This window comes from Salmo trutta, chromosome 9 (genome assembly GCF_901001165.1).
Source record: "Salmo trutta chromosome 9, fSalTru1.1, whole genome shotgun sequence".
Lineage (NCBI taxonomy): Eukaryota > Metazoa > Chordata > Actinopteri > Salmoniformes > Salmonidae > Salmo > Salmo trutta.
In genome coordinates this window covers 43,449,535-43,464,735 of record NC_042965.1, presented here as the reverse complement: position 1 = coordinate 43,464,735, position 15,201 = coordinate 43,449,535, and the positions used below count along the sequence as shown (strand labels likewise).

At 43.7% G+C, this 15,201-nt stretch overlaps 1 protein-coding gene across 7 annotated transcripts in view; it reads right to left on the bottom strand.

Annotated features, from left to right (window-relative positions):
- slc20a2 (solute carrier family 20 member 2) overlaps positions 1 to 15,201 on the bottom strand; it is a 100,136-nt gene that overhangs the window by 35,950 nt on the left and 48,985 nt on the right. For 6 of the 7 annotated variants that reach the window (XR_003879543.1, XM_029763807.1, XM_029763803.1 and 3 more), the window contains exon 2: positions 1 to 2. This exon is cut by the window's left edge and continues 617 nt beyond it. The gene's annotated coding sequence lies outside the window, so the exon portion shown is untranslated. Of the gene's footprint in view, positions 3 to 5,223; positions 5,501 to 15,201 lie in introns of those variants that run through there. The other variant, XM_029763804.1, reaches the window with a different exon arrangement.

Sequence of the window (15,201 nt, the reverse complement as noted above, 5' to 3'; positions counted from 1 at the left end):
ATCTGACAAACAAAACAAAACAAAAAGAGAGGTTAGAGGTCATGGCTAGGCATCCTGAGAGTCTACTGAATACTGGTAACACGGGGTTAGTGAAGAAGAGAGAGAGGTTAGAGGTCATGATTAGGCTAGATTAGAGGTCGACCGATTAATCGGAATGGCCGATTAATTAGGGACGATTTCAAGTTTTCATAACAATCGGTAATCGTCATTTTTGGACAACGATAGTGGCCGTTTTTTATTTATTTAACCTTTATTTAACTAGGCAGGTCAGTTAAGAACAAATTCTTATTTACAATGACGGCGTAGGAACAGCGTGTTAACTGCCTTGTTCAGGGGCAGAACGACAGATTTTTACCTTGTCAGCTCGGGGATTTGATCTTGTAACCTTCCGGTTACTAGTTCAACGCTCTAACCACCTGCCTTACATTACACTCCACGAGGAGCCTGCGTGGCAGGCTGACTACCTGTTATGTGAGGGCAGCAAGAAGCCAAGGTAAGTTGCTAGCTAGCATTAAACTTATCTTATAAAAAAACAATCAATCTTAACATAATCACTAGTGAACTACACATGGTTGATGATATTACTAGTTTATCTAACGTGTTGCATATAATCGATGCGGTGCCTGTTAATTTATCATCGAATCACAGCCTACTTCTTCAAAACGGGTGATGATTTAACAAGCGCATTCGTGAAAAAAGCACTGTCGTTGCACCAATGTGTACCTAACCATAAACATCAATGCCTTTCTTAAAATCAATACACAAGTATATATTTTTAAACCTGCATATTTAGTTAATATTGCCTGCTAACATGACTTTCTTTTAACTCGGGAAATTGTGTCACTTCTCTTGCGTTCCGTGCAAGCAGTCAGGGTATATTCAGCAGTTTGGGCCGCCTGGCTCGTTGCTAAATGTGTGAAGACTATTACACTGGCAATACTAAAGTGCCTATAAGAACATCCAATAGTCAAAGGTATATGAAATACAAATCGTACAGAGAGAAATAGTCCTATAATTGCTATAATAACTACAACCTAAAACTTCTTACCTGGGAATATTGAAGACTCGTGTTAAAAGGAACCACCAGCTTTCATATGTTCTCATGTTCTGAGCAAGGAACTTACATGTTAGCTTTCTTACATGGCACATATTGCACTTTTACTTCTCCAACACTTTGTTTTTGCATTATTTAAACCAAATTGAACTTGTTTCATTATTTGAGACTAAATTGATTTTATTGATGTATTATATTAAGTTAAAATAAGTGTTCATTCAGTATTGTTGTAATTGTCATTATTACAAATAAATGAAATACAAAATGGTATAGCTTGGCTTTTTTTGGTCCTCCAATAATCGGCATCGGCGTTGAAAAATCATAATCGGTCGACCTCTAGGCTAGATAACCTGCGAGTTTACTGAATACTTGTAACACGGGGGTTAGTGAAGAAGAGAGAGAGGTTAAAGGTCATGATTAGGCTAGATAACCTGTGAGTTTATTGAATACTTGTAACACGGGGGTTAGTGAAGAAGAGAGAGAGGTTAAAGGTCATGATTAGGCTGGATAACCTGTGAGTTTATTGAATACTTGTAACACGGGGGTTAGTGAAGAAGAGAGAGAGGTTAAAGGTCATGATTAGGCTGGATAACCTGTGAGTTTACTGAATACTTGTAACACGGGGGTTAGTGAAGAAGAGAGAGAGGTTAAAGGTCATGATTAGGCTGGATAACCTGCGAGTTTACTGAATACTTGTAACACGGGGGTTAGTGAAGAAGAGAGAGAGGTTAAAGGTCATGATTAGGCTGGATAACCTGTGAGTTTACTGAATACTTGTAACACGGGGGTTAGTGAAGAAGAGAGAGAGGTTAAAGGTCATGATTAGGCTAGATAACCTGTGAGTTTACTGAATACTTGTAACACGGGGGTTAGTGAAGAAGAGAGAGAGGTTAAAGGTCATGATTAGGCTAGATAACCTGTGAGTTTACTGAATACTTGTAACACGGGGGTTAGTGAAGAAGACAAAAGGTGGATGAGAGACGTCGTATTTGACGAACACAAGCCCACTAAAGGGTATGTGAGGTTGGGCAGCATTCCGGACACCGACAGGACGGGAATAGCGTCCTTTTGTACATCTTGATACCGCCCAAACGTGTGTGTGTGTGTGTGTGTGTGTGTGTGTGTGTGTGTGTGTGTGTGTGTGTGTGTCTCAACATAAGCAAAGGACAGCTCTGATAACCAGCCACAATAGGAAATCATTGTATCGTCGCCTGCACTTTAAAAATAATCAAATCATCCCTGTTAGCTGGACGCCGGCAGCAGCGAGGCTATAAAAAGACTCAGTTGTGTGGTGAATGAGATGTGAGCTATGTGTTCAGCGTTAGAAGAAACATATTGACACCTTTCTGCCACCACAACAAGGCCCTGCTGACAGCTGCTAGAAAGATCACATTTCACTGCTTTTCCCCCCCTCAGCTGGGTTTCCAAATCTGATAAGATGGCATCCGATTTGGGCCAGCATCCATAAAGAGCCTTGGAGCAGGATGACAATCTAGGATCAGCACCTCCCAGTCATCAGCCAGCACCTAGCTGATACCACTATACAGTCTCCCAGTTATCAGCCAGCACCTAGCTGATACCACTATACAGTCTCCCAGTTATCAGCCAGCACCTAGCTGATACCACTATACAGTCTCCCAGTCATCAGCCAGCACCTAGCTGATACCACTATACAGTCTCCCAGTCATCAGCCAGCACCTAGCTGATACCACTATACAGTCTCCCAGTCATCAGCCAGCACCTAGCTGATACCACTATACAGTCTCCCAGTTATCAGCCAGCTCCTAGCTGATACCACTATACAGTCTCCCAGTTATCAGCCAGCACCTAGCTGATACCACTATACAGTCTCCCAGTCATCAGCCAGCACCTAGCTGATACCACTATACAGTCTCCCAGTCATCAGCCAGCACCTAGCTGATACCACTATACAGTCTCCCAGTCATCAGCCAGCACCTAGCTGATACCACTATACAGTCTCCCAGTCATCAGCCAGCTCCTAGCTGATACCACTATACAGTCTCCCAGTTATCAGCCAGCACCTAGCTGGTACCACTATACAGTCTCCCAGTTATCAGCCAGCACCTAGCTGATACCACTATACAGTCTCCCAGTTATCAGCCAGCACCTAGCTGATACCACTATACAGTCTCCCAGTTATCAGCCAGCACCTAGCTGGTACCACTATACAGTCTCCCAGTTATCAGCCAGCACCTAGCTGATACCACTATACAGTCTCCCAGTTATCAGCCAGCACCTAGCTGGTACCACTATACAGTCTCCCAGTTATCAGCCAGCACCTAGCTGATACCACTATACAGTCTCCCAGTCATCAGCCAGCACCTAGCTGATACCACTATACAGTCTCCCAGTCATCAGCCAGCACCTAGCTGATACCACTATACAGTCTCCCAGTTATCAGCCAGCACCTAGCTGATACCACTATACAGTCTCCCAGTTATCAGCCAGCACCTAGCTGATACCACTATACAGTCTCCCAGTTATCAGCCAGCTCCTAGCTGATACCACTATACAGTCTCCCAGTTATCAGCCAGCACCTAGCTGATACCACTATACAGTCTCCCAGTCATCAGCCAGCACCTAGCTGATACCACTATACAGTCTCCCAGTTATCAGCCAGCACCTAGCTGATACCACTATACAGTCTCCCAGTTATCAGCCAGCACCTAGCTGATACCACTATACAGTCTCCCAGTTATCAGCCAGCACCTAGCTGATACCACTATACAGTCTCCCAGTTATCAGCCAGCACCTAGCTGATACCACTATACAGTCTCCCAGTCATCAGCCAGCACCTAGCTGATACCACTATACAGTCTCCCAGTTATCAGCCAGCACCTAGCTGATACCACTATACAGTCTCCCAGTTATCAGCCAGCACCTAGCTGATACCACTATACAGTCTCCCAGTTATCAGCCAGCACCTAGCTGATACCACTATACAGTCTCCCAGTCATCAGCCAGCACCTAGCTGATACCACTATACAGTCTCCCAGTTATCAGCCAGCACCTAGCTGATACCACTATACAGTCTCCCAGTTATCAGCCAGCACCTAGCTGATACCACTATACAGTCTCCCAGTCATCAGCCAGCACCTAGCTGATACCACTATACAGTCTCCCAGTCATCAGCCAGCACCTAGCTGATACCACTATACAGTCTCCCAGTTATCAGCCAGCACCTAGCTGATACCACTATACAGTCTCCCAGTCATCAGCCAGCACCTAGCTGATACCACTATACAGTCTCCCAGTTATCAGCCAGCACCTAGCTGATACCACTATACAGTCTCCCAGTCATCAGCCAGCACCTAGCTGATACCACTATACAGTCTCCCAGTTATCAGCCAGCACCTTTTTAATTAATTTTTATTTCACCTTTATTTAACCAGGTAGGCTAGTTGAGAACAAGTCCTTTATTTAACCAGGTAGGCTAGTTGAGAACAAGTCCTTTATTTAACCTGGTAGGCTAGTTGAGAACAAGTCCTTTATTTAACCAGGTAGGCTAGTTGAGAACAAGTCCTTTATTTAACCAGGTAGGCTAGTTGAGAACAAGTCCTTTATTTAACCAGGTAGGCTAGTTGAGAACAAGTCCTTTATTTAACCAGGTAGGCTAGTTGAGAACAAGTCCTTTATTTAACCAGGTAGGCTAGTTGAGAACAAGTTCTCATTTACAACTGCGACCTGGCCAAGATAAAGCAAAGCAGTTCGACAAGATACAACAACAACAGAGTTACACATGGAATAAACAAGCGTACAGTCAATAACACAATAGAAAACAAATCAAGTCTATATACAGTGTGTGCAAATGGCGTGAGGAGAGTTGAGACAGTAACCGAAAGGTTGCTTGTTCGAATCCCCGAGAAAATCTGCCGTTCTACCCTTGAGCAAAGCAGTTAACCCCCAACAACAACTGTTGTGGATGTTGATTAAGGCAGAGGTGTTTAGTCAAACGCATTCAGTTGTGCAACTGACTAGGTATCCCCTTTCCCAACATCAGCTAGCTGATGACACTACAAAGCCTCCCGGTTAGCAACCTACTGCTAACGCCACTAGTTTGCTGTCTAGTTTACAACAAATTGCATAGTATAACTACCAAAGCAGAATATATAAACCAAGCAGAAGGACCAAGCAAAACATATACCTACCAAGCAAGTAGTAATTCAAATAAGCATTAAAATATTAGCGTCTTCCCAGTAGAGTAGCTCCAGTATACACACCAGCCCTTAGACGGCATCAAACATTATTTACGGTGTAGTCAGGACTAGTCTGAACCCTGCTCTTACAGCTTTAGTCCCGCTGCTGCAGCTTGCCGTCTTAAAAGGTTCTTAGTGAGAGAGTCACCACCACAACACAAACAAGCAGCAAGAGGTTTTTAAATGAGCCTATAAGTACATGTAGACTTTCCAAGGCTGAGACAGGCAGACAGCTAGGGGCTATTCTCAGATGAACAAAACATGTTTATGAATTCAACCTGTTAACACTAGCAACAGCATAAGCATATTTAGATCCTGACCTCAGACCTGTATTTGGGTGAAAACAGTACATACTAGGTAGCTGACAACTTGTTTATGAGCTGTTCCCAGACCTGTACTTGGGTGACGACATTAGACAGCGCTAAGCTGACACTTGTTTATGAACAGATCCCAGACCTGTATTTGGGTGATGACAGTAGATACTAGGTAACTGACACATTATTTATGAGCTATACCCAGACCTGTACTTAAGTGAAGACAGTAAATTGCTCTAAGCAGACACTTGTTTATGAACAGACTCCAGATCTGTATTTGGGTGAATACTGTAGGTTAGATGTCTCCTAGGGTCCAACAGACACAAATTCCAGGTTCGGGTCCCAAATTCTTACTTTTGTCTAGGACCTGGGTCAGGTCTGATAGAATTGTCACGGGTCTCGGTACGTACAATTAAAATGTATTTATCGACTGGACCCGTCCTCGGTTCATTTAAATGTATTTATCGACTGGACCCGATTGCACCTGTCTTCTGTTAATTTAATGTGTGTGACATGATGAGAGCAGCGCAAGCTTGTTATGTGTCCGCCAATTGCAACTCAATAAAACGTATAGCTTATGTCCAGCTGACCCTGGTTCCAGCTGCTCACCTCACGTGCACCTGCTGCTAACTGAAAAGAGCCTTGGCTACTTTTGATTGCAAAGATGGAGGACTTTTTCATTGAAGTAAAAATGAAAAGTTAGAGGAGACCGAGTACAGTGAAAAGAAACCGACAAGGGAAGTTTTTTAATATTGAAGTGAACAAAGATTTTTATTTTATTTACTGTAATATTTAATCGTTTGTTTTCTGATGATCATATATCTATTTAAGAATCTAAACCAGTTCTTTAAATATGTACAAATGTTTTGTTTCATTTTGTTGAGACATTTTTTGTTGTTGGCCAAATGAAGTTCTGTCTTATGTGCTCTGTATTTAGTTAAAGATGGAATATAAGTAAGTATGTTGTCAAATAAATAGCATTAGCCTATTGCTGTAATTTGTTGCAATATAGGCCACACCCTCCAGACAAAGATTTTGCGTGTCCCCTTGGGAGGTCGAGGAGACAGGTGATCTGCCAACCATTTTTTACAACTACCGTATTACTGGGGTTTACCAGCCGGACTATTGGGCACCAGGAAGTCAGGAGTCAGACTATGACACCCCACCTTGTAACGAACAGAACTAGTACCAAGAGTAGTGCCAGTGACATTTGAACAAGTTTCTGAACAATGTATTAAAATGAAGGACTCGTTTGGTATAACTAGATGCATACTGTGATATTTGTTGTCTTTTTCTATGTCATTTACAAGGGGTATAATGGACATTTGCTGTAATATGGAAATGAATGTATTTATTTCACCCAAGGCATGTTTAGAATCTACAGGCTACGTATTTCATCGTAGGGACTGTTGAACTGTTTTCTGTACATTAGAAACATTCTGTGGACACTTAGGAGGAAATCTTAATTTTACTGAGGAGTGGCTTCCGTCTTCCCATTCTACCATAAAGGCCTGATTAGTAGAGTGCTGCAGAGATGGTTGTTCTTCTGAAAGGTTCTCCCATTTCCACAGATGAACTCTGGAGCTCTATCAGAGTGACCATCGGGTTCTTGGTCACCTCCCTGACCAAGGCCCTTCTTTCCCAATTGCTCAGTTTGGCCGGGCGACCAGCTCTAGGAAAAGTCTTGGTGGTTCCAAACTTCTTCCATTTAAGAATGTTCTTGGGGACCTTCAATGCTGCAGAAATTGTTCGGCACCCTTCCCCAGATCTGTGCCTCGGCACAAATCCTGTCTCGGAGCTCTACGGACAATACCTTCGATTAGGGATGCACGATATATCGATGGATGTATCGATGAACATATCGAAATCGGACGCTATTAGCTAAAAATGCCAACATCGGTATCGGCCCGAAGTCTAGTTTAACGCCGATGTGCAAAACTGATGTCAAAGCTGACGTCCATACCTATATAACGTAGGTAGATGACGTAAACATGCAATGCAGCATTCCTAACCTGGTCCACAATGTCTGCTGTGTGGATCAAGCAGTCAACAAGCCGAGCAGTCATTTGAAAGAGTAAGAACATTTCAGTGAGACAACTCAAAAGGCGAAATCCAGTAATGCCAAGATAATGGAATTCATTGCCCCTTGACAATCAACCGTTCTCTGTCGTGGGTGATGTTGGCTTTCGCCGACTGATCGAGCAACGGTACACACTACCAAGTGCGCGACTTTTCCAATGTTGCCCTACCGGAGTTACACAGTAATAGCGTCACTGCTATTAGCTTCACGACATACATACTATGGAACGCCGTTTGAGTCTGTGTCAAAAAAGATACAGTAGCACTGTCAAAGCGGTACAAAAAAAGTGAACAAACAAGCAAACACCAGCCACGAACAACGTGTTTACAATACCGCGTTGGTAATAAAGCATAATTTGTTCGACCGCAACTTCTGGGGTAACTAGCTTTAGCTTGGTACCAACAGTTGGAAGTTTACATACACCTTAGTCAAATACATTTAAACTCATTTTTTCACAATTACTGTCATTTAATCCTAGTAAAAATTCCCTGTCTTAGGTCAGTTAGGATCACCACTTTATTTTAAGAATGTGAAATGTCAGAATAATAGTGGAGAGAATGATTTATTTCAGCTTTTATTTCTCTTTCATCACATTCCCAGTGTGTCAGAAGTTTACATACACTCAATTAGTATTTGATAGCATTGCCTTTAAATTGTTTAACTTGGGTCAAGCGTTTCGTGTCGCCTTCCACAAGCTTCCCACAATAAGTTGGGTGAATTTTGGCCCATTCCTCCTGACAGAGCTGTTGTAACTGAGTCAGATTTGTAGGCCTCCTTGCTCGCACACGCTTTTTCAGTTCTGCCCACAAATTGTCTATAGGATTGAGGTCAGGGCTTTGTGATGGCAACTCCAGTAACTTGACTTTTGTCCTTAAGCCATTTTGCCACAACTTTAGAAGTATGCTTTGGGTCATTGTCCATTAGGAAGACCCATTTGCGACCAAGCTTTAACTTCCGGACTGATGTCGCTTCAATATATCCACATAATATACCTGCCTCATGATGCAAGGCTATTTTGTGAAGTGCACCAGTCCCTTCTAGAGCAAAGCACCCCCACAACATGATGCTGCCACCCCCGTGCTTCACAGTTGGGATGGTGTTCTTCGGCTTGCAAGCCTCCCCCCTTTTCCTCCAAACATAACGATGGCCATTATGGCCAAAGAGTTCTATTTTTGTTTCATCAGACCAGAGGACATTTCTCCAAAAAGTACCATCTTTGTCCCCATGTGCAGTTGCAAACAGTAGTCTGGCTTTTTTATGGCGGTTTTGGGGAAGTGGCTTCTTCCTTGCTGAGCGGCCATATTTTACTGTGGATATAGATACTTTTGTACCTGTTTCTTCCAGCATCTTCACAAGGTCCTTTGCTGTTGTTCTGGGATTTATTTGCACTTTTCGCACCAAAGTACGTTCATTTCTAGGAGACGCGTCTCTTTCCTGAGTGGTATGACGGCTGCGTGGTCCCATAGTGTTTATACTTGCGTACTATTGTTTGTACAGATGAACGTGGTACCGTCAGGCGATTGGACATTGCTCCCAAGGATGAATCAGACTTGTGGAGGTCTACAATTTATTTTCTGAGGTCTTGGCTGATTTCATTTGATTTCCACAGGATGTCAAGTACAGAGGCACTGAGTGTGAAGGTAGGCCTTGAAATACATCCACAGGTATACCTCCAATTGACTCAAATTATGTCAATTAGCCTATCAAGCTGTTTAAAGGCACAGTCAACTTAGTGTATGTAAACTTCTGACCCACTGGAATTGTGATACAGTGAATTATAAGTGAAATAATCTGTCTGTAAACAATTGTTTAGGTGTCCTAACCGACTTGCCAAAACTATAGTTAACAAGAAATTTGTGGAGTGGTTGAAAAACGAGTTTTAATGACTCCAACCTTAGTATATGTAAACTTCCGACTTCAACAGTAGCTAGCACCAATACAACCAGCCTGAACACAATGACCAGTTAAAACTGCAGTCATTTTCATTATTCTTAGCAATGATTTAGGAATCCTTGTAAGTATTAGCTAGGTTGCCACTTGTTGTTCACCTATTGAAATTGAACGTTATAAGCAGCCAGATGAAGCTCGACCGGACCAGGTTGTGTAGCTAGTCACAATCAGCATTATGCACAACAGTGGAATTTGCGGTTTGCCTTCAAAATAAAAGTATGTCATTAACAGTGATGCAAATGAATACAAATAGTAGAATTATGCTATAATTGAATAGATCATGCTAAATGAGGTTGGAATGTTGTTATATAAAATCAACACAAGACAATAATTTGTTAATTTGACAAAAATCGGTTGAAATCACACTGGATGTATTATACTTTAGAATTGCATTGGGGGCATACTTATTAAACTGTGCAGGCTTATCTATGGATTGTGGATCAATGACGTGGGGTATCAATCGAAAAAAAAGAGAATTTCCTTCCTCTCCGGCAACTGAGTTAGGAAGGACGCCTTTATATTTGTAGTGACTGGGTGTATTGATACACCATCCAAAGTGTAATTAATAACTTCACCGTGATCAAAGGGATATTCAATTTCCTATTATTTTAGATTTATTTTTTTAGCTACCAAAAGGTGCTGCTCTTTGAGAGGGAAACCTCCCTAGTCTTTGCACTTTAATCTGTTTCTGAAATTCACTGCTCGACTGAGGGACATTACAGAGATGAGGTAGTCATTAAACAAGTCATGTTAAAACAATATTATTGCACACACGAGTCCATGCAACTTATTAAGTACATTTTTACTCCTGAACTTATTTAGTCGTGCCATAACAAAAGGGCTGAATACTTATTGACTAAAGACATTTAAGTTTTCATGTTTAATTCATTTGTAAAAAAATCAAAAATAAAAAAAATACATAATTCCACATTGACATTATGGGGTATTCTGTGTAGGCCAGTGACACAAAATCTCAATTTAATGAATATTAAATTCAGGCTGTAACAACAAATGTGGAAAGTCAAGGTGTGTGAATACTTTCTGAAGGCACTGCATTTGTACACACACTATATATACACATGTATGTCGACGCCCCTTTAAATTAGGCGATTCGGCTATTATATCAGCCACACCCATTGTTGAGAGGTGTATAAAAATCAAGCACACTGCCATGCAATCTCCATAGACAAACATTGGCAGTAGAAAGGCCTTACTGAAAAGCTCAGTGACTTTCAACGTGGCACCGTCATAGAAAAAGTACAAAAATGTATGCACTGACTATTGTAAGTCGCTCAAGATAAGAGCATCTGCTAAATTACTAAAATGTAAATCGTAAAAAAATAAATGGGACTCTTAAAAAAATAAAAATAAAAAGCATTTCGGGTCTAAGGGGAAAGCCACAGATCCATTTCTAAACGGGTCCAACTTTAAACTGTGAAGATCTCTACTGTAGGTAGCTGACGAACTTTGTTTATGAACTGTACCCAGACCTATATTTGTGTGAAGACGTGAGCTGAAATGTTGTTTATGAGTTGAATGGAGGCCTGTATTTGGGCAGACAGGGACAGCGTCATGGCAAACAATATAATTTCAGCCTGTCTATCTGGTAACCCAACTGATCACAAAGCGGCAGAACCAGACACAAGCAAAAGATTATGGGAGTAGGTACGATAACAAACACATTTTCTCTCGCCGCCAGAATGTGTTAGAATGTGTCAGACAGATGGTTGGTGGACTGCTGCGGAGTCAGCTACAAAAACAGCTTCTGAACACACCTGCTATCAAATACCATTTAAATCTTCCTAATTATTTTAGCATTTGCTTCAGCCTGACCTGGAGTACCAGATGCACAGGGTTGACACTTTCTCATTGCTTCCATTGCACAAGGGAAAATCAATCAAGCCCAGATTCAGTATTTCTAAGGATTTTGAATGGTATTTCAACCTGGGTCTAGACAGAAGCAACCTGCTTGTGATGCCCATGTCCACCACACAGGATTCAAATCCCCAGAGAAATATCTCACCTTCTGATCAAAAAGCTCAACCTGACACACCAATGGAACTGTCTGATGTGTTTCCCCCAAAAAAGATTATCCAAGTCAATTTATATAGGAGGTAAACGCAGCACATTTTCTCCTACAGAAACCCTATTGTCTAACAGGGCATTTAAATGTAAACAGCTTGAAAGCCAGACTAACACATTAACTGATTGTGTGCTCTGGGCAAGTGGGCTACGAATCTGCTTCCTAAAACATCACACTCTACTAGCGATCGTGCCACTCACACACAGCCCATGCTCCCTCTCTCTGTCCCACAGCCCCCCCTCTCTCCAGCTCCCTCTCTCCCTCTGTACCACAGCCCCCCCTCTCTCCAGCTCCCTCTCTCTGTCCCACAGCCCCCCCTGTCTCCAGCTCCCTCTCTCTGTCCCACAGCCCCCCCTCTCTCCAGCTCCCTCTCTCTGTCCCACAGCCCCCCCTGTCTCCAGCTCCCTCCCTCTGTACCACAGCCCCCCCTCTCTCCAGCTCCCTCCCTCTGTACCACAGCCCACCCTCTCTCCAGCTCCCTCTCTCTCTCTGTCCCACAGCCCCCCCTCTCTCCAGCTCCCTCTCTCTGTCCCACAGCCCCCCCTGTCTCCAGCTCCCTCTCTCTGTCCCACAGCCCCCCCTCTCTCCAGCTCCCTCTCTCCCTCTGTACCACAGCCCCCCCCCCCTCTCTCCAGCTCCCTCTCTCTGTCCCACAGCCCCCCTGTCTCCAGCTCCCTCTCTCTGTACCACAGCCCCCCCTCTCTCCAGCTCCCTCTCTCTGTACCACAGCCCCCCCTCTCTCCAGCTCCCTCCCTCCCTCTGTACCACAGCCCCCCCTCTCTCCAGCTCCCTCCCTCCCTCTGTCCCACAGCCCCCCCTCTCTCCAGCTCCCTCCCTCTGTCCCACAGCCCCCCCTCTCTCCAGCTCCCTCTCTCTCTCTGTACCACAGCCCCCCCTCTCTCCAGCTCCCTCCCTCTGTCCCACAGCCCCCCCTCTCTCCAGCTCCCTCCCTCTGTCCCACAGCCCCCCCTCTCTCCAGCTCCCTCCCTCCCTCTGTCCCACAGCCCCCCCTCTCTCCAGCTCCCTCCCTCCCTCTGTCCCACAGCCCCCCCCCTCTCTCCAGCTCCCTCCCTCTGTCCCACAGCCCCCCCTCTCTCCAGCTCCCTCCCTGTACCACAGCCCAGATCTCTCTAGAACACTTACTTAGTGCCCTATCAGACCCTTGTGTGTTTCGCTGGCCCAACATCAACCATAACACCCACTAAACTACAGCTTCACACTGCGTAGTCCCTACAATGGCTACAGACCGCTGCTTGATCCTCAATGTTGCATAGTGACTATGGACAGATACAGAACCTGTTGGGAAATGGCACCCTATTCCCTTAATAGTGCATTACTTTTGACCAAGACCATATTGTTCTGGTCAATAGTAATGCACTATATAGGGATCATATAGTGCATTACACTTACGCAATGAAGGTCTACAATAGTCACAACAGTACTGTAAGGTAGCACCATGGTGTAGCTGGAGGACCACTAGTTTCCATCCTCCTCTGGCTACATTGACTTCAATACAAAACCTAGGAAGCTTGTGCTCCTCACCCCCTTTCATAGACTTACATGGTAATTATGATGACTTCGAGAGGACGTCCTCCAACCAAATGATTCATGAAATGGATAAAGTTGTGCATACTCAAACTGCTAACAACGAGAAGATGAGACGAACCCGGGATGTCCTCAAGCAGCTTATCGACACTACTGCATTTTGGGCATGTTAGAGTTGGCTTTTAGGCGGCATGATGAACGGGACAGTTCTACTGACAAGGGAAACTACAAGGATCTTGCAGAAGGTGGTTCAACTGTGGCACAGAACCAGATAGCTGTGTGTGTGTGTGTGTGTGTGCGTGCGTGCGTGCGTGCGTGCAAATTGTCAGGCCTGATGTTCTTAACAAGGAAACAGTGAACGAGATAGCTGCAGCAGACAGACACCAGAACCATTCTAGAACGTTCACAGAACTCTCCCATCTGCTCAGTCTAGAACCTTCACAGAACTCTCCCATCTGCTCATTCTAGAACGTTCACAGAACTCTCCCATCTGCTCATTCTAGAATGTTCCCGTCTCTTTGTATCCCCATTCGCTACTCTTCCTAGGGATCCATAAAAAAAAAACTAAACAAGTAACAAAACACTGATGGATAAGTCACACAAATTTAAACTACAATGATATACAAACAATACAACTAAAACAGAATGTAGTTCTGAGAGACCGAATTCACAAACCAAATCACATACTTCTGTTTATACACTCATCCCTTACATACAGGCTCACATACAAACACTCACCTATGACACAAATCAACCCCCTCCAGAGAGACTTAACTTCTGTAAAAGCACATAGCAGCTTTAGCCAGCTTAAAAAATACCAGTGTTCACATTTCATTTAGGAAATAATTGGACAAGTTGGAATTTTCCCACACATACAGTAAAAGTATTTTGTTTCAGAAGGTCCTACGCCAGTATATCTAGACTAATATATTGATGGGAAATTAATAAAATCTTCAGCAAATGCCAGTCCTTAATCAGAATAATCTGAGGGATTTAAAGTTCTCTACGGTTCTTTACTGTCAAAACACGTTTGAGATAAATCTTGACTAAACAATGTTTTATAACCACGTAACAGTGAGTCAGCCTTCCCTCCATTCCCTGCGTTTGTTGATTACAGTTCTGCTCTCCATTCCATGGACCAACACAGTCAATGGAATTCCATGGACTAACACAGTCAATTGTGAGCCAATACTTTCCAATATCAGATGGGTAATTTTTCATTTTTATTTAGTCTAACCTTTATTTAATCCTACGGAGGTCAAATACCACCTCTTTTGTTCCCAGACAAGCAAAACATATTTACCCGCTTCGAGGAAAACCCGGCGCCGCCGACGCTCACGTGAGCTCTCGTTCTCCATGACCGGCGTGAGTAAGACATTTAACCGTGTTAACCCTCACAGGGATGCCGGCCCAGACGTCATCCCAAACCGCATCCTTAGAGCAAGTGCAAAATAGCTGGCTCCAGTGTTTCCGGACATCTTCAATCTCTCCCTATCACAGTCTGTTGTCCCCACTTGCTTTAAGATGTCCACCATTGTTTCTGTACCAAAGAAAGCAAAGGTAATGGAACTAAATGACTATCGCCCCAAGTGCTTTGAGAGACTAGTCAAGGATCATATCACCTCCACCTTACCCGACACATCAGACCCAATATAATTTACATACCGCCCCAACAGGTCCACAGACGATGCAATCGCCATCGCACTGCCCTATCCCATCTGGACAAGAGGAATACCTATGAAAGAATGCTGTTTGTAGACTACAGCTCAGCCTTCAATGCCATAGTGCCGTCCAAGCTCATCACTTATCATCTCGGGGCCCTGGGTCTGAACCCCGCCCTGTGCAACTGGGCTTCACCCTTGACTGCGTGGCCACGCAAGTCTCCAAATCATATCGTTAAATTTGCAGACACACAACAGTGGTAGGCCTGATTACCAACAACAACAAGAGCCTACAGG